The sequence below is a fragment of the Arachis stenosperma genome, chromosome 9 (genome assembly GCF_014773155.1).
Source record: "Arachis stenosperma cultivar V10309 chromosome 9, arast.V10309.gnm1.PFL2, whole genome shotgun sequence".
Taxonomy (NCBI): domain Eukaryota; kingdom Viridiplantae; phylum Streptophyta; class Magnoliopsida; order Fabales; family Fabaceae; genus Arachis; species Arachis stenosperma.
Genome location: NC_080385.1, coordinates 109451998 through 109472982, shown reverse-complemented (window position 1 = coordinate 109472982; position 20985 = coordinate 109451998).

Genomic DNA, 20985 nt, shown 5'->3' with positions numbered 1-20985 from the left:
AGCTTATAGACACTGTTGCTAGAAACCAATACTTATATTCTAGCAATGAGTTCGTTCCAAAAGAGGAGGTCATGGCCTTAGTCACTGATCCTAATCCTCAAGAACAGATGAATGAGCTTAATCAACAATTGCTCCTGATGACAGAACAGTTAGCAGAATTTAAAGAAATGCTCCATGATACTAAGGTTGCTAACAAGAACATAGAACTGCAGTTGAATCAAGCAAAACAGCAAATATCTAAACAGATAACAGAAGGATGTCAAGCAGTTCAACTGAGGAGTGGGAAGACACTAAATAACACTGTTCAAAAGAACAAAAAGCCAAACAAGGAACAATTGACAGAGGATAACCAAACCACTGTTAAAAATCCCTCTGAGGACAGTAAGAGCCCAGAGAGGAATGTTATTGGCGTTCAAACGCCAGAAAGGGAAGGAAAGCTGGCGTTAAACGCCCATTCCTTGCCCAATTCTGGCGTTCAAACGCCAGAAAAGGGGGAAAAGCTGGCGTTTAACGCCCATTCCCTGCCCAGTTCTGGCGTTCAAACGCCAGAAAAGGGGGAAAAGCTGGCGTTAAACGCCCATTTTCCTCCCACTCCTGGCGTTCAAACGCCAAGGGAGAATCAGACACCTGAGAGTGCTGATAATAATCCTTCTAACAAGGCTTCTTCAACCACTTCTGTAAGGAATAAACCTGCAGCACCTAAGGTTGAAGAATATCAAGCCAAGATGCCTTATCCTCAGAAACTCCGCAAAGCGGAACAGGATAAGCAATTTGCCCGCTTTGCAGACTATCTAAGGACTCTTGAAATAAAGATTCCGTTTGCAGAGGCACTTGAGCAAATACCTTCTTATGCTAAGTTCATGAAAGAGATCTTAAGTCATAAGAAGGATTGGAGAGAAACTGAAAAAGTGTTTCTCACTGAAGAATGCAGTGCAGTCATACTTAAAAGCTTACCAGAAAAGCTTCAAGATCCTGGAAGCTTTATGATACCCTGCACATTAGAAGGTGCCTACACCAAGACAGCTCTATGTGATCTTGGAGCAAGCATCAATCTAATACCTGCATCCACTATCAGAAAGCTTGGCTTGGCTGGAGAAGTCAAACCAACCAGGATATGCCTCCAACTTGCTGATGGCTCCATTAAACACCCATCAGGCATAATAGAGGATATGATTGTCAAGGTTGGACCCTTTGCTTTCTCAACTGACTTTGTGGTGCTGGAAATGGAGGAGCACAAGAGTGCAACTCTTATTCTAGGAAGACCTTTCCTAGCAACTGGACGAACTCTCATTGATGTACAAAGAGGGGAAGTGACCCTCAGAGTCAATGAGGATGAGTTCAAGTTGAATGCTGTAAAAGCTATGCAGCATCCAGACACGCCAGATGACTGCATGGGCGCTGACATTATTGACTCTCTGGTAGAAGAGATCAATATGGCTGAAGGCCTAGAATCAGAGCTTGAGGACATCTTCAAAGATGCTCAACCTGATCAAGAAGAACTAGAGGAAGTAAAGGAATTTTCGAAAATTCCTCAGGAGGAGGATAAACCTCCCAAACCTGAACTCAAACCTCTACCACCATCTCTGAAATATGCATTTCTGGGAGAGGGTGACACTTTTCCAGTGATCATAAGCTCTGCTTTGAATCCACAGGAAGAGGAAGCACTGATTCAAGTGCTAAGGACACACAAGACAGCTCTTGGGTGGTCCATAAGTGATCTTAAGGGCATTAGCCCAGCTAGATGCATGCACAAAATCCTGTTGGAGGATAATGCCAAACCAGTGGTTCAACCACAGAGGAGGCTAAATCCAGCCATGAAGGAGGTGGTGCAGAAAGAGGTCACTAAATTACTAGAGGCTGGGATTATTTATCCTATTTCTGATAGCCCCTGGGTGAGCCCTGTCCAAGTTGTTCCCAAAAAGGGAGGCATGACAGTGGTTCATAATGAAAAAAATGAACTGGTTCCTACAAGGACAGTCACAGGGTGGCGTATGTGTATTGACTACAGAAGGCTCAATACAGCCACCAGAAAGGATCATTTTCCTTTACCATTCATAGACCAAATGCTAGAAAGACTAGCTGGTCATGACTATTACTGCTTTTTGGATGGCTATTCAGGCTACAACCAAATTGCAGTAGATCCCCAGGACCAAGAGAAAACAGCATTCACCTGCCCTTCTGGCGTGTTTGCCTATAGGAGAATGCCTTTTGGTCTGTGCAATGCACCTGCAACCTTTCAGAGGTGCATGCTCTCTATCTTCTCAGACATGGTAGAGAAATTTCTGGAAGTCTTCATGGATGACTTCTCAGTATATGGAGACTCATTCAGCTCCTGTCTTAACCACCTAGCACTTGTCCTGAAAAGATGCCAAGAGACTAACCTGGTTTTAAACTGGGAGAAATGTCACTTTATGGTGACTGAAGGAATTGTCCTTGGGCACAAAATTTCAAGCAGGGGAATAGAGGTGGATAAGGCAAAGGTAGAGGTGATTGAAAAATTACCACCACCTGCCAATGTTAAGGCAATCAGAAGCTTTCTTGGGCATGCAGGATTCTACAGAAGGTTTATAAAGGATTTTTCAAAAATTGCCAAACCTCTAAGTAATCTGCTAGTTGCTGACACTCCATTTATCTTTAATAATGAGTGTCTGCAGGCATTTGAGACCCTGAAAGCTAAGCTGGTCACAGCACCAGTTATCTCTGCACCAGATTGGACATTGCCATTTGAATTAATGTGTGATGCCAGTGATCATGCCATTGGTGCAGTGTTGGGACAGAGGCATAACAAGCTTTTGCACGTCATTTATTATGCCAGCCGTGTTCTAAATGACGCACAAAAGAACTACACAACCACAGAGAAAGAGTTACTTGCAGTGGTTTATGCCATTGACAAATTTAGATCTTATCTAGTGGGATCAAAGGTGATTGTGTACACTGACCATGCTGCTCTTAAATACTTACTCACAAAGCAGGATTCAAAACCCAGGCTTATCAGATGGGTGTTGCTTCTGCAAGAGTTTGATATAGAAATAAGAGACAGAAAAGGGACAGAAAACCAAGTGGCTGATCATCTGTCCCGAATAGAGCCAGTAGCTGGGGCGTCCCTCCCTTCTACTGAGATCTCTGAGACCTTCCCAGATGAGCAACTCTTTGCCATTCAGGAAGCTCCATGGTTTGCAGATATGGCAAACTATAAAGCTGTGAGGTTCATACCCAAGGAGTACAGCAATGTGCAAAGAAAGAAATTAATTTCAGATGCCAAGTACTACCTCTGGGATGAACCATATCTCTTTAAGAGATGTGCTGACGGAGTGATCCGCAGGTGTGTACCCAGAGAAGAAGCACAAAGGATCTTATGGCACTGCCATGGATCACAATATGGAGGACATTTTGGAAGTGAGCGAACAGCCACTAAAGTCCTCCAGTGTGGCTTCTACTGGCCTACTCTCTATAAAGATTCCCGAGAGTTTGTGCGTAACTGTGACAGTTGCCAAAGAGCTGGTAACCTGCCTCACGGATATGCCATGCCTCAACAAGGGATATTAGAGATAGAATTGTTTGATGTATGGGGAATTGACTTCATGGGGCCATTCCCACCATCATACTCAAACACTTACATTCTGGTGGCAGTGGACTATGTATCTAAGTGGGTAGAAGCAATTGCTACACCCACTAATGATACCAAGACCGTGCTAAAATTCCTCCAGAAAAACATCTTCAGCAGATTTGGTGTTCCCAGGATACTAATCAGTGATGGGGGCTCTCATTTCTGCAACAAACAGCTATACTCTGCTATGGTTAGATATGGAATCAGCCATAAGGTGGCAATTCCGTATCATCCACAGACAAATGGGCAAGCTGAAGTCTCTAACAGAGAACTAAAAAGAATCCTAGAACGGACTGTGATGGCCCGAAGAAAGGATTGGGCAAAGAGCTTGGATGATGCTCTGTGGGCATACAGAACAGCATTCAAGACTCCTATAGAAACTTCTCCATACCAACTGGTGTATGGGAAGGCCTGTCATTTGCCTGTGGAACTGGAACATAAAGCCTATTGGGCAACCAGATTCCTAAACATGGATGCTCAGCTAGCTGGTGAGAAAAGACTGCTCCAGCTGAATGAGCTAGAGGAGTTCAGACTCAATGCCTTTGAAAATGCTAAAATTTATAAGGAAAAGGCAAAGAAGTGGCATGACAAGAGATTGTCAACCAGAGTCTTTGAGCCAGGACAAAAAGTTCTACTCTTCAACTCCAGGCTCAAATTGTTTCCAGGAAAACTCAAATCCCGGTGGAGGGGTCCGTATGTGATTACAGGAGTGTCACCATATGGATATGTTGAGCTTCAGGATATTGATTCTGACAAGAAGTTCATTGTTAATGGACAGAGAATCAAGCACTATCTTGAAGGCAATTTTGAGCAGGAGTGCTCAAAACTGAAACTTGAGTGATTCTCAGTGAAGGTCCAGCTAAAGACAGTAAAGAAGCGCTTGCTGGGAGGCAACCCAGTCATTAGGAGGGTATATGATTAGTTCTTACAGAGGCAAGTATCAAAAATGAAGGAATTCACAGAGTTACAGAAGGATTCAGCTCAAAAAGCAGAGAAAATGAGCTTACTGGCGAAAAAACGCCAGTAAGGGGCATTTTGGGCGTTAAACGCCAGAATGGGTACCATTCTGGGCGTTTAACGCCAGGAATGGTGCCATTTTGGGCGTTAAACGCCAGAATGGGCACCATTCTGGGCGTTTAACGCCAGGTGTGCAACATCCTGGGCGTTCTGAAAAACGCTCAGTGACAAAGGATTTCTGGCGTTTAACGCCAGCCAGGGCACCTGGCTGGGCGTTAAACGCCCAAAAGGGGTAGCGAATGGGCGTTAAACGCCAGAATGGGTGCCATTCTGGGCGTTTAACGCCAGCTTGGTGGGGGGGACCACAATTTTGTTTTCAATTCAATTTTTTTTCAAACTTTCCTTTTCTCACCCATACTTTTCTACAAAATCACACTTCAATCATTCATCATTCACTTTCAAATCTTCAAAAATCAAAACCAATCTTCAAATTCATTTTAAATCAATTACAAACATTGTTCAAAAATTTCACCCTTTTCTCAATTTCTTTCCATATCTTCTCTAATCTCCTTTCAAATTTCTTTCTTCTTTTTCGAAAACTCCCCTCCCCCACCTTATAAATAAACGTTTGGCTCCTTCTTTCCATCACACCATTCGAATTTCCTCTTCCTCCCCCTCTCTTCTCTCTTTTCTTTTGCTTGAGGACAAGCAAACCTCTAAGTTTGGTGTGCTTTTCCGTGATCACTAAGCCAAGATTCATCAATATCATGGCTCCTAAGGGAAAACAAACCAATTTAAGAGGCAAGAAAGAGACTAATCCAAAGAATCTTTGGAATCAAGAGAAGTTCTTAACTAAAGAACATGAAGACCATTATCACAAAATAATGGGTCTGAGGTCAGTGATCCCGGAAGTAAAATTTGATCTGAAAGAAGATGAATATCCGGGGATCCAAGAGCAAATTCGAAACAGAGGTTGGGAAGTTCTAACCAATCCTGAGACAAAGGTTGGAAGGAACATGGTTCAGGAATTCTACTCAAATCTGTGGCTGACAGATAAGCAGAGAATGACTGGAACCGCTTACCATACCTATAGAACCATGGTCAGAGGGAAAGTTATATACTTCCATCTGGACAAAATAAGAGAAATCTTCAAGTTGCCTCAACTGCAAGATGATCCTGACTCCTTTAATAGGAGGATGGTGAGAGTAGATAAAGGGTTGGATCAAGTTCTAGAGGACATATGCCTCCCTGGAACTAAGTGGATAACCAATTCTAAGGGTGTCCCTAACCAACTCAAGAGGGGAGACCTCAAACCAATTGCAAGAGGTTGGCTAGACTTTATTGGGCGCTCCATATTGCCCACTAGCAACCGTTCTGAGGTCACCATCAAGAGAGTAGTGATGATTCATTGCATTATGCTTGGAAAAGCAGTGGAGGTGCATCATGTGATTGCTTGTGAGATCTACACAATTGCAAATAAGAATTCCACTGTGACCAGACTGGCCTACCCAAGCTTGATCTCCTTGCTCTGTAAAGAGGCTGGGGTGAACATGGAAGCAGATGAATTCATACCCATTGAACATCCAATCACCAAGAAATCAATGGAAGGAGCAAGAGAAGCAGGGGCGTGAAATCCAAGAATTGAAACGCCAAAAGCTCTCCTCTCAAGCTGAGGGAGCATCCACTTCTCAAAATCAAGGTTGTTGAGTCCTAACTCTGTGAAAACCTCTATCATTAGTAGCCTATGTTTTTGCGTTTTTTTCTTATTTTGTTCTCTATTTTTATTCTATAGTTTAATCTTATATTTAGTTTTGAGTCTTGTTCTTAGTTCATAATTAATAAAATTTAGATATTCTGCCTTAAAGTTATGAATGTCCTATGAATCCATCACCTCTCTTAAAAGAAAAATGCTTTAATCACAAAAGAACAAGAAGTACAGGATTTCGAAATTTATCTCTGAAACTAGTTGAATTAGTTTGATGTGGTGACAATACTTTTTGTTTTCTGAATGAATGCTTGAACAGTGCATATGTCTTTTGAACTTGTTATTCATGAATGTTAAAGTTGTTGGCTCTTGAAAGAATGATGAAAAAAGAGACATGTTATTGAGGATCTGAAAAATCATAAAAATGATTCTTGAAGCAAGAAAAAGCAGTGAATACAAAAAAAAATATTTTCGAAAAAAAGAAGAAAAGAAAAAAAAAAGAAGGAAAAGAAAAAGAAAGAAATAAAGTTGTGATCCAAGGCAATAAGAGTGTGCTTAAGAACCCTGGACACCTCTAATTGGGGACTTTAGCAAAGCTGAGTCACAATAAAAAAAAAAGGGTTCACCCAATTATGTGTCTGTGGCATGTATGTATCTGGTGGTAATACTGGAAGACAGAGTGCTTTGGGCCACAGCCAAGACTCATAAAGTAGCTGTGTTCAAGAATCATCATACTTAACTAGGAGAATCAATAACACTATCTGGATTCTGAGTTCCTAAAGAAGCCAATCATTCTGAATTTCAGAGGATAGAGTGAGATGCCAAAACTGTTCGGAGGCAAAAAGCTACTAGTCCCGCTCATCTAGTTGGAACTATGTTTCTTTGATATTTTGGAGTCTATAGTATATTCTCTTCTTTTCATCCTATTTGATTTTCAGTTGCTTGGGGACAAGCAACAATTTAAGTTTGGTGTTGTGATGAGCGGATAATTTATACGCTTTTTGGCAGTGTTTTTAGTATGTTTTTAGTACCTTTTAGCAAGGTTGCGAGAACCGGACCGGTCAATGAACCGGTGAGATTACTGGTTCAATGGTTTAATGGTTCGACCGGGGTTCAACCGGGGTTCAACCGGTTTAATTAAATATTAAATAAAATTATTAAAAAACCTAAAAATAATTTTAAATATATTAATTTAATAAAAAACCGTTAAAAAACCGCTAAAAAACTGGCCGGTTCGACCGGTTTATCGGTTAACCGGCCGGTTCGACCGGTTTTTTACCGGTTTTTTGCTGGCCGGTTTTTGAGCTTACCCGGACCGGTTAACTGACCGGTTCCCGGTTTTTCCGGTTGAACTGGCCGGTCCGGTCCGGTTTTCAGAACCATGCCTTTTAGTTAGTTTTTATTATATTTTTATTAGTTTTTAGTTAAAATTCACTTTTCTGGACTTTACTATGAGTTTGTGTGTTTTTCTGTGATTTCAGGTATTTTCTGACTGAAATTGAAGGTTCTGAGCAAAAATCTGATCCAGAGACTGAAAAGGACTGCAGATGCTGTTGGATTCTGACCTCCCTGCACTCGAAGTAGATTTTCTGGAGCTACAAAAGCCCAATTGGCGCGCTCTCAACGGCATTGGAAAGTAGACATCCTGGGCTTTCCAGCAATATATGATAGTCCATACTTTGCCCAAGATTTGATGGCCCAAACCGGCATAGCAAATCAGCATCAGAAATTCCAGCGTTAAACGCCGGAACTGGCATAAAACTTGGAGTTAAACGCCCAAACTGGCATGAAAGCTGGCGTTTAACTCCAGAAAACGTCTCTACACATAAAAGCTTCAATGCTCAGCCCAAGCACACACCAAGTGGGCCCGGAAGTGGATTTTTCTGTCATTTACTCATTTCTGTAAACCTTAGGATACTAGCTTTTACTATTTATAGGATCTTTTGACATTATTACCTTATGACTTCATGACATTTTACACGTTTCTTTGTGTACCTTCCACAGCATGAGTCTCTAAACCCCATGGTTGGGGGTGAGGAGCTCTGTTGTGTCTTGATGGATTAATGCAATTACTACTGTTTCTTATTCAATCATGCTTGCTTCCATTCTAAGATATCACTTGCTCTTAACCCGGATGAATGTGATGATCCGTGACACTCATCATCATTCTCAACTATGAACATGTGCTTGACAACCACCTCTGTTCTACCTTAGATTGAGTAGATGTCTCTTGGATTCCTTAACAAGAATCTTCGTGGTATAAGCTAGAACTGATGGCGGCATTCAAGAGAGTCCGGAAGGTCTAAACCTTGTCTGTGGTATTCTGAGTAGGACTCAATGATTGAATGACTGTGACGTGCTTCAAACTCCTGAAGGCGGGGCGTTAGTGACAGACGCCAAAAGAATCACTGGATTCTATTCCGGTCTGATTGAGAACCGACAGATGATTAGCCTATGCTGTGACAGAGCATCAGGGACGTATTTTCACTGAGAGGATGGGAGGTAGCCACTGACAACGGTGAAACCCTACATACAGCTTGCCATGGAAGGAGCCTTGCGTGTTTGATGGAGAAGACAGTAGGAAAGCAGAGATTCGGAAGATGGAGCATCTCCAAGCCTCAGCCTATTCTCCATTACTGCAAAACAAGTACCTTTTTCATGTTCTTCTGCTTTTTACAATCAATCCTGATAATTTCTGATATCCTGACTAAGATTTACAAGATAACCATAGTTTGCTTCAAGCCGACAATCTCCGTGGGATCGACCCTTGCTCACGCAAGGTATTACTTGGATGACCCAGTGCACTTGCTGGTTAGTTGTGCGGGATTGCAAAAGTGTTATTGCAATTTCGTGCACCACCGGGGATTGTTCGAGTTTGGACAACTGACGGCTTATCTTGTTGCTTAGATTAGGACTGTTTTATTTTTGTTGGTTTAGAGTCTTTTAGTTGAGTCTAGTTTCATATTTTAAGTTTGGTGTCAATTGCATGCTTTTATTTTTTCTTCTAATTTTCGAATTTGCATGTCCTTAGTCCTTTTTTGATCCCCAAAACTTCTAAGTTTGGTGTCCTATTTGTGTTTTTCCCTTAAAAATTTTCGAAATTTAGTGTTTGATTTTCTAAAAATTTTAAGTTTGGTGTCATTTTGTTGTTTTTCTCTTTCCTCTTTTCAAAAAAAAAATTCAAATCTCTTTCAAAATAATTTTCAATCATATCTTTTTTTTAATTGCTAATTTCAAAATCTTTTTAATTAACTAATTGATCCAGTTTTCAATTTGCTTTGATCTTATTTTCTTTTAATTTTCGAATTTTTATTTTATTTTCCAATTATTTTATTTTATTTTTCGGTCACTTAAAAAAAAAATACATATACTTTGCTTGTGAATTCATATCATATTCCCTTTATCCATCATGGACCTAAGTGGAATTGAGCAGTCCAGAAGGACTCTGGGGTCATATGCTAACCCCATTACAGCTGCATATGGGAGTAGCATCTGTACACCTCCCATCAAAGCAAGCAGCTTTGAGATAAATCCTCAACTCATTATCATAGTGCAGCAAAATTGCCAGTATTCCGGTCTTCCACAGGAAGAACCTACTGAGTTTCTGGCACAGTTCTTACAAATTGCTGACACAGTACGTGATAAAGAGGTGGATCAGGATGTCTACAGACTATTACTGTTTCCATTTGCTGTAAAAGATCAAGCTAAGAGGTGGTTGAATAACCAACCTACAGCAAGCATAAAGACATGGAAACAGTTATCAGACAAATTCCTGAATCACTTCTACCCTCCAAGGAGGATGACACAGCTAAGGCTGGACATCCAAGGCTTTAAACAAGAGAATAATGAATCCCTTTATAATGCCTGGGAGAGGTATAGAGGTATGCTAAGAAAATGCCCCTCTGAAATGTTTTCAGAGTGGGTACAGTTAGACATCTTCTACTATGAGCTTACAGAAAAAGCTCAGATGTCTTTAGACCACTCAGCTGGTGGATCTATACACATGAGGAAGACAATTGAAGAGGCTCAAGAGCTTATAGACACTGTTGCTAGAAATCAACATTTATACTCTAGCAATGAGTTTTCTACAAAAGAGGGAGTCATGGCAGTAGCCACTAATCCTAATCCTCAAGAACAGATGATTGAGCTTAATCAACAATTACACCTGATGACAAAACAGTTATCAGAATTTAAAGAGATGCTCCACGAAACTAAAATTGCCAACAAGAACATAGAACTGCAGTTGAATCAAGCAAAACAGCAGATATCTAAACAGATAACAGAAGAATGTCAAGCAGTTCAACTGAGGAGTGGGAAGACATTAAATGGCACTGCTCAAAGTAGCAAAAAGCCAAATAAGGAACAATTGACAGAAGATAACCAAACCACTATCCAAAATACCTCTGAGGACAGTAAGAGCCCAGAGAGGAATACTCTTGGCGTTCAAACGCCAGAAAAGGGGGGAAAGCTAGCGTTAAACGCCCATTCCCTGCCCAGTTCTGGCGTTCAAACGCCAGAAAAGGGGGAAAAGTTGGCGTTAAACGCCCATTTTCCACCCAATCCTGGCGTTCAAACGCCAATAGGGAATCAGACACCTGAGAGTGCTGATAGTAACCCCTCTAAAAAGGCTTCTCCAACCACTTCTGTAAGGAATAAACCTGCAGCAACTAAGGTTGAAGAATATAAAGCCAAGATGCCTTATCCTCAGAAACTCCGCCAAGCGGAGCAGGATAAGCAATTTGCCCGCTTTGCGGACTACCTAAGGACTCTTGAAATAAAGATTCCGTTTGCAGAGGCACTTGAGCAAATACCTTCTTATGCTAAGTTCATGAAAGAGATCTTAAGTCATAAGAAGGATTGGAGAGAAACTGAAAAAGTATTTCTCACTGAAGAATGCAGTGCAGTCATTCTGAAAAGCTTACCAGAAAAGCTTCAAGATCCAGGAAGCTTTATGATACCATGCACATTAGAAGGTGCTTGCACCAAGACAGCCCTGTGTGACCTTGGAGCAAGCATCAATCTAATACCTGCATCCACTATCAGAAAGCTTGGGTTGACTGAAGAAGTCAAACCAACCCGGATATGCCTCCAACTTGCTGATGGCTCCATTAAATATCCATCAGGCATAATTGAGGACATGATTGTCAAGGTTGGGCCATTTGCCTTTCCAACTGACTTTGTAGTGCTGGAAATGGAGGAGCACAAGAGTGCAACTCTCATTCTAGGAAGACCTTTCCTAGCAACTGGACGAACTCTCATTGATGTACAAAAGGGGAAATAACCCTGAGAGTCAATGAGGATGAGTTCAAGTTGAATGTTGTCAAAGCTATGCAGCATCCAGACACATCAAATGACTGCATGAGCACTGATATTATTGACTCTTTGGTGGAGGAGGTCAATATGACTGAAAGTCTTGAATCAGAGCTAGATGACATCTTTAAAGATGTTCAGCCTGATCTGGAGGAACTAAAGGAAATAAAAGAAATTCTGAAAATTCCTCAGGAAGAAGATAAGCCTCCTAAACCAGAGCTCAAGCCACTACCACCATCCCTGAAATATGCATTTCTGGGAGAAGGTGACACTTTTCCAGTGATCATAAGCTCTGCTCTAAATCCACAGGAAGAGGAAGCACTAATTCAAGTGCTAAGGACACACAAGACAGCTCTTGGGTGGTCCATAAGTGATCTTAAGGGCATTAGCCCAGCAAGATGCATGCACAAGATCCTATTAGAGGATGATGCTAAGCCAGTGGTTCAACTACAAAGGCGGCTAAATCCAGCCATGAAGGAGGTGGTGCAGAAAGAGGTCACTAAGTTACTAGAGGCTGGGATTATTTATCCTATTTCTGATAGCCCCTGGGTGAGCCCTATCCACGTTGTCCCTAAGAAGGGAGGAATGACAGTGGTTCATAATGAAAAGAATGAACTAGTTCCTACAAGAACAGTTACAGGGTGGCGCATGTGTATTGACTACAGAAGGCTCAATACAGTCACCAGAAAGGATCATTTTCCTTTACCATTCATAGACCAGATGCTAGAGAGACTAGCAGGTCATGAATACTACTGCTTTTTGGACGGCTACTCAGGTTACAACCAAATTGCAGTAGATCCTCAGGACCAAGAGAAAACAGCATTTACATGTCCTTCTGGAGTATTTGCCTACAGAAGGATGCCTTTTGGTCTGTGTAATGCACCTGCAACCTTTCAGAGGTGCATGCTCTCTATCTTCTCAGATATGGTAGAGAAATTTCTGGAAGTCTTCATGGATGACTTTTCAGTATTTGGAGACTCATTTAGCTCATGCCTTAACCATCTAGCACTTGTTCTGAAAAGATGCCAAGAGACCAACCTAGTTTTAAACTGGGAAAAATGTCACTTTATGGTGACTGAAGGAATTGTCCTTGGGCATAAAATTTCAAACAAAGGAATAGAGGTGGATCAAGCTAAAGTTGAAGTAATTGAAAAATTACCACCACCTACCAATGTTAAGGCAATCAGAAGCTTTCTGGGGCATGCAGGATTCTACAGAAGGTTTATAAAGGATTTTTCAAAAATTGCCAAACCTCTGAGTAATCTGCTAGCAGATGACACTCCATTTATTCTTGATAATGAGTGTCTGCAGGCATTTGAAACTCTGAAAGCTAAGCTGGTCACAGCACCAGTCATCTCTGCACCAGACTGGACATTACCATTTGAACTAATGTGTGATGCCAGTGACCATGCCATTGGTGCAGTACTGGGACAAAGGCATGGTAAGCTTCTGCACGTCATTTATTACGGCAGCCGTATTCTAAATGATGCACAGAAGAACTACACAACCACAGAAAAGGAATTACTTGCAGTGGTTTATGCCCTTGACAAGTTCAGATCTTATTTAGTAGGATCAAAAGTGATTGTGTACACTGACCATGCTGCTCTTAAATATCTACTCACAAAGCAGGATTCAAAACCCAGGCTCATAAGATGGGTGTTGCTTCTGCAAGAGTTTGATATAGAAATAAGAGACAGAAAAGGGACAGAGAATCAAGTGGCTGATCACCTGTCCCGGATAGAACCAGTAGAAGGAGCATCCCTCCCTCCTACTGAGATCTCTGAAACCTTTCCGGATGAGCAATTGTTTGCTATTCAGGAAGCTCCGTGGCTTGCAGACAGTGCAAACTATAAGACTCAAGGTTCTCCTTTTGTAACCATGGAGAGGAAGCATAAAGAGCTTCTCTCAAATCAGAGTCAAACAGAGCCCCCACAGTCAAACTCTAAGTTTGGTGTTGGGAGGCCACCACCAACTTCTAAGTTTGGTGTTGAACCCCCACATTCAAACTCTAAGTTTGGTGTTGGGAGGTTCCAACATTGCTCTGAACATCTGTGAGGCTCCATGAGAGCCCACTGTCAAGCTATTGACATTAAAGAAGCGCTTGTTGGGAGGCAACCCAATGTTATATTTATTATTTTCCTTTGTTATTTTATGTTTTCTATAGGTTGATGATCATGGGAAGTCACAAATTCAATTGAAAAAGCAGAAACAGAATGAAAAATAGAAAAAAAAAACAGCACACCCTGGAGGAAAACCTTGCTGGCGTTTAAACGCCAGTAAGGGCAGCAATTGGGCGTTTAATGCCCAGTCTGGCACCATTCTGGGCGTTAAAAGCCATAAAGGGGCACTAGACTGGCGTTAAACGCCAGGAATGGGCACCAAGCTGGCGTTAAACGCCAGAAATGGGCACCAGCCCGGCGTTTAACGCCAGGATTGGTAGTAGGAGCATTTTTGCTCGCCACGTGGTGCAGGGATGAATTATCCTTGACACCTCAGGATCTGTGGACCCCACAGGATCCCCACCTACCCCACCACTCTCTCTCTTCTTTCTTCTTTTGCTCGAGGACGAGCAAACCTTCTAAGTTTGGTGTGGTAAAAGCGTTGCTTTTTGTTTCTCCATAACGATTTATGGCACCTAAGGCCAGAGAAACCTCTAGAAAGAGGAAAGGGAAGGCAAAAGCTTCCACCTCCGAGCCATGGGAGATGGAGAGATTCATCTCAAGGGATGCACTTTTCTCCACAAAACTATTGGGAGCAAATCGACACCTCCCTAGGAGAATTGAGTTCCAACATGGGACAACTAAGGGTGGAGCACCAAGAACATTTCATCCTCCTCCATGAAATTAAAGAAGATCATAGAATCATGAGAGAGGAGCAACAAAGGCAAGGAAGAGACATTGAGGAGCTCAAGCACTCCATAAGATCTTCAAGAGGAAGAACAAGCCGCCATCACTAAGGTGGACCCGTTCTTTAATTTCCTTGTTCTTTATTTTCTTGTTTTGCGAATTTCATGCTTATGTTTATCCATGTTTGTGTCTTGTGATCATTAGTGTCTTAGTGTCTATGCCTTAAAGCTGTGAATGTCCTACGAATCCATCACCTCTCTTAAATGAAAAATGCTTTAATCACAAAAGAACAAGAAATACAGGATTTCGAATTCATCTCTGAAACTAGTTGAATTAGTTTGATGTGATGAGCGGATAATTTATACGCTTTTTGGCATTATTTTTAGTATGTTTTTAGTATGATTTAGTTAGTTTTTAGTATATTTTTATTAGTTTTTAATTAAAATTCACTTTTCTGGACTTTACTATGAGTTTGTGTGTTTTTCTGTGATTTCAGGTATTTTCTGGCTGAAATTGAGGGATCTGAGAAAAAATCTGATTCAGAGGCTAAAAGGACTGCAGATGCTGTTAGATTCTGACCTCCCTGCACTCGAGGTGGATTTTCTGGAGCTACAGAAGCCCTATTGGCGTGCTCTCAATGGCTTTGGAAAGTAGACATCCTGGGCTTTCCAGCAATGTATAATAGTTTATACTTTGCCCAAGATTTGATGGCCCAAACCGGCGTTGCAAATCAGCTTCAGAATTCCTAGCGTTTAACGCTGGAACTGGCATAGAAATTGGAGTTAAACGCCCAAACTGGCATAAAAGCTGGTGTTTAACTCCAGGAAGAGTCTCTACACGAAAATGCTTCAATGCTCAGCCCAAGCACACACCAAGTGGGCCCGGAAGTGGATTTTTCTGTCATTTACTCATTTCTGTAAACCCTAGGTTACTAGTTTACTATTAATAGGATCTTTTGAGATTGTATCTGTACCTCATGCCACTTTACAGGTTTCTTTGTGTACCTTCCACAGCATGAGTCTCTAAACCCCATGGTTGGGGGTGAGGAGCTCTGCTGTGTCTTGATGGATTAATGCAATTACTACTGTTTCTTATTCAATCATGCTTGCTTCCGTTCTAAGATATCACTTGTTCTTAACCCGGATGAATGTGATGACCCGTGACACTCATCATATTCTCAACCATGAACGCGTGCCTGACAACCACCTCCGTTCTACTTTAGATTGAGTAGATATCTCTTGGATTCCTTAATCAGAATCTTCGTGGTATAAGCTAGAACTGATGGTGGCATTCAAGAGAATCCGGAAGGTCTAAACCTTGTCTGTGGTATTTTGAGTAGGATTCAATGATTGAATGACTGTGACGAGCTTCAAACTCCTGAGGGCGGGGCATTAGTGACAGACGCAAAAGAATCACTGGATTCTATTCCGGCCTGATTGAGAACCGACAGATGGATAGCCGTGCCGTGACAGGGTGCGTTGAACATTTCCACTGAGAGGATGGGAGGTAGCCACTGACAATGGTGAAACCCTTGCATACAGCTTGCCATGGAAGGAGTCTTGCGTGTTTGAAGAAGAAGACAGTAGGAAAGCAGAGGTTCAGAAGACAGAGCATCTCCAAAACCTCAACCTGTTCTCCATCACTGCAATTCAAGTACCTGTTTTATGTTCTTTTACTTTTTACAATCAATCCTGATAATCTTTGATATCCTGACTAAGAGTTACAAGATAACCATAGCTTGCTTTAAGCCGACAATCTCCGTGGGATCGACCCTTACTCACGTAAGGTATTACTTGGACGACCCAGTGCACTTGCTGGTTAGTTGTGCGGGATTGCAAAAGTGTGATTGCAATTTCGTGCACCAGTGGGAGACACCCCACCATGGTAAAATATTTCTTTTTCCTCTTTTGTAAATATGGTTTAATTTCATGTGTTGATTGGTTTGTTGAGTGTATTTGGTTGTACAGGATGTTAAATAAGGTTTTATGGTGTTTTGGTAGCTGTTAAGAGGTTTGAAATGCTTGGTTTGGTGCAAGAACCTGGAAAAATTTTTAGAAACAGAGCACCAACCCACGCGTACGTGTCACCCATGCATACGCATGATCCAAGCTTTTCGGCCAACCCACGCGCACGTGTGCCTCATGCGTATGCGTGGATTCAGAAGTTTCACCCCCAAGAGTTGTGCCTAAAGTATGCCGGACTTGTGCCTGAGGCACAAGTCAACCCACGCGTACACGTTGACGCTCTCTATAACCCACCACACGTATGCGTGACCCACGCGTATGCGCCGCTTCTATTTTGCCTCACCATGCGCACGCTCCCCTGCACGCGTACGCGTGGATAGCCTTCCTCCATTACACTTCTTTTTTTCTCTTCTCTCCATTTCTTTCCTTCTTATTTCTTCTTCTCTTTTTTTTCACCCTTCACCCATCATCCAACACTACCAAACACCATTTACAACCATTTCTTTTAGTTAGTTAGATGGTTGTTTAGTTAGTTTAAATTTTGCTTAATTTTCTATTTTCATTATAAGTGTTTGATTATTAATTTGGTTGCTATTCATTGCTGCTTATTATTGATTGAATGCTATTTAGCATAATTGTTTTCGATATTCATTGTTGGATTCGCTGTTGAGGTTATAATTTGTTACTTGGTTTTGAATTTTTCATGCTTAACTTTTGAGAATACCAAGTACATGTTACATTGACTTCAAGCTTGTTAATTCTTTTGAATTGCATGATTTGGCCACCATGTGATTTGAACCCTTTCTTTGATTAGGCAACTTTTTGATGGATGTTGGGCATTTATCTTGTTGCATCATGTTTCTTGAACATATGCATCCATATGTTTTTGGCTTGAATGTTTTCGTGCTTCTTTATTGCTTGTTTAGTTGTCTTAACATACAAGTTAAAAGTATTTCAAGCACATTAGAATGGGTGAAGTGCATGCTTCTTTGGTGATATAGCTTTTTATGCTAGTGTGTGTTCTAGACCGCATGCATCTTAGGACGGACACACTTGTTTCACTAATGTCACACTAATTCACTCACTCAATTCTAGTGGCTTTTACCTAATTCTAACAACTTATGCTTCCGTGCTTTTACAGTTACTTTTCTTACTATCATGCCTTTTGATTTCAGGATGAGTCATCTTAAGCAAAAATGGAAGCGAAGAAAAAAAAGAACACGCAGCACCGGTTGATCTACCAGCTGAAGGTAGCAACTCGGAGAGTCGTCGTACCCCCTTGCTCATCCTTGGATGCACCGAGGACGGTGCAAACTTTTAAGTGGTGGGAGGTCGTTCGACCAGTCGGCATTTTTGGGTGACAAGTTTCTAATCCCAACACTTTTGCATTTCATTTTAGGTCTTTTAGGATTTTATTTTAGGTCTTTTAGGATTTTTAGTCGCATTTTCTTATTTTTGCATATATATACATAATAAGCTTAGTCAAAATAATGAAAATTTTCAAGAATCTATCTATAGGGCACCTCAATTGATTTGAGTGAAAACTTTTCTTTGAACTTGCTTGAATTATATCTTGTGAAATATGTTTTGAGCTAAGAACACAAGCTTGCGAGTTTTGAGCCTAATTGTGTGGTTACATCTTATAACCACTTATTTTCCTTCTTGTGTGCATTATTCTCTTTCTATGATTGTGATACTTGATTTGTTTGATTCTTTATGTCCATTATTTTGTGTATACATGCACTTATATGATCGAAACCATCATTTCATTAGCTCACTTACCTAAATAGCCTTACCTTTTATCTTCCATTGTTAGCCAACTTTGAGCCTACAATTAACCCACTATTTCTTAATTTTAGCACATTACAAGCCTTAAAGTAAAAAATAATAATTGTCCTTTATTTGGATCTTTGATGAGCTTAGGCTAGTGAGTGTGTGTATCATCCAAGTGTGGGAAAACTTGGGACATTGGTTGAGAAAAAGGGTAGTTTTTGATTTCTATTGTAGATATTGGGAATTGGGTACATACTCATGTGTCAATTAAATGTAAGACCATATGCATTGATACTTCCTTTATTGCAAAAAGAAAATAAAAGAGAAAATAAAAAGAAAAAAATATGTATATGAAAAAGAAAAAATATAAAAAAAGAAAGAAAAAGACAAATAATAAAAAAAGGGGGACAAAATACCCCAAAGTAAAGTCCAATAATAATCAATGCATATGAGTTATGATCAAGAAAAGAATGCATGTGTGAAAAGTAAAAAATGAGTAGTTAGGTTAGCTTTGAAATTGTATAGGTTGTCATATAGGTTAGGCGAGAAGTTTAAGTTGATCAAAGATTCAAATCTCAAGCTCACTTGACCATATGCATCCTACCTTGACCCTAGCCCCATTACAACCAAAGAAAAGACCTCATGATATGTGTATGCATGCATGAAATAAGTGTCGATTGTTAGATGAAAAACAAATCTTGGAAAGCATGATTAGCGAAGAATTGAGTGGATCGACCCTATACACTTGAGCGACTAGAGTGCAAACACTTCCGGTGAGGGTTCGATTGCTCAATTACATGTTTTCCCCTAGAATCAACACTTCTCTTGCAAGTTTGTTTAATCTTCAATAACTCAATTCAATTGTGGTTTGGTTTGGTTGTTAATACCTTTAGCCCTTATGCTGATATTGATTTTCTTGAAAATTGATTTATTTTGACCAAGTACTTGCATCCATTTAGGTACTTGCATTTAGATAGTTGCATTTAGATAGATTGCATATATTTTGGTTTCCATTGAATAAATGTTGCTACCCTTCGTCTTCTTCTTGGTTAAGCACGAGGACATACTTAGTTTAAGTGTGGAGAGATTTGATGCACTACTATTTTGTGGTACATTTGTGTTTAATTTAGGTGGATTTTACCCACGTTTCTCGCATTTATTCAATGGAATAGCACGGTTTCATAATTGTCTCCTAATTTGTGCTTAAGTGTAAAAACATGCTTTTTAGGCCCTTAATTGGTTGATTTTAATTCACCTTTGATTCCACTAGATGTCTTGATGTGTTAGTTAAGTGATTTCAGGTTAAAAAGCATATGCATGGATCAAAGGGATGAAGAGGAAAAGCATGCAAGTGGAGAAATCATGAAAAACCAAGGATTTAGGATGCACTTATCGACGCGCACACGCAGCAGACGCGCACGCGTGGAAAAGTGAAGTCGCATGGCGACACGTACGCGTACATGATGCGTATGCGTGGATTGAAAATGCCATTCACGCGTATGCGTGATCCATGCGTACGCGTCGGTGCTCGCACATGACCCCTTAAAGTGAATCCGCTGGGGGCAAATTCAGGGCTTTCTAGACCCAAATCCAACTCATTTCTGATGCTATTAAACCCAAGGATTGAAAGAGTTAGTCACCAATTAGCACATAGTTTAGTTTTAACATGCTTTAGTTAGTTTCTAGAGAGAGAAGCTCTCTCTTCTCTCTAGAATTAGGATTAGGTTTAGATCTAGATCTACTTCTTCTCTTTTGCTTTGATTTTCCTTCTTCATCTTTAATTGTTCTCTTGTAGTTGTAGCATTCTACTTCTCTTGTAATTCTTTTGTATTGTTAGTTGTAGTTTATGAATTCTGAGATCTACATTTCCTTTCAATGCAATTTATTGTTTTCATGTCTTTTAAATGCTTGCTTTAGTTCTCTATTGTTGATCTCTTGTCTTGATTAGTTGTAGTTCCTTTAATCCTTGCAATTTATGATGTTTGCTTTTATTGCCTTTTATGTGTTTGATGAAATGCTTCTTCTAGTTATGAGTTAGGTTTTCCTTCTCTTGGCTTAGGTTGAGTAATTAGTGACTCTTGAGTTATCAAATATTTTGTTGATTAATAATTAAAAGTTGCAAGTTAATTTGAATTCCACTAAAGCTAATCTTTCTTTAGGAGTTGACTAGGACTTGAGAAATTAAATTGATTTATCCACTTGACTTTCCTTCATAGTTAGAGGTTGACTAAGTGGGAGCCATGGACAATTGATGTCACAATTGAGGAAGATAATGAGGATAGGACTTCTAGTTCTCGTTCCTAGCCAAGAGCTTTCTTAATTGTTAGTTCATTTCCTTTTCCATTTACATTCCTTGTTTCTTAACTCAAAAACCCCAAAATATACTTCCTAACCAATAACAAGAACACTTCCCTGCAATTTCTTTGAGAGACGACCCGAGGTTTGAATACTTCGGTTATTATTTAGGGATTTGTTACTTGTGACAACCAAGTTTTTGTATGAGAGGATTGTTGTTTGGTTTAGAAACTATACTTGCAACGAGACTTTATTGTGAAATTCTATGCCACATGATAAACCACTATTTTATGGTTTATCATGTGCTCAATTGAGTTATTTTTATCAATTCTTTACACACTTATTCATATAATTTGCATGGTTTTACAATTCCTTCCCAGAATTTGTTCTATGATTGAAAACTTGCTTCCTAGATTCTTTAATTTGTGTATTCTAATCATCTCTTATTACCATTCGATGCCTTGATATGTGTGTTAAGTGATTTCAGAGTTTACAAGGTAGGAATGGCTTAGAGGATGGAAAGGAAGC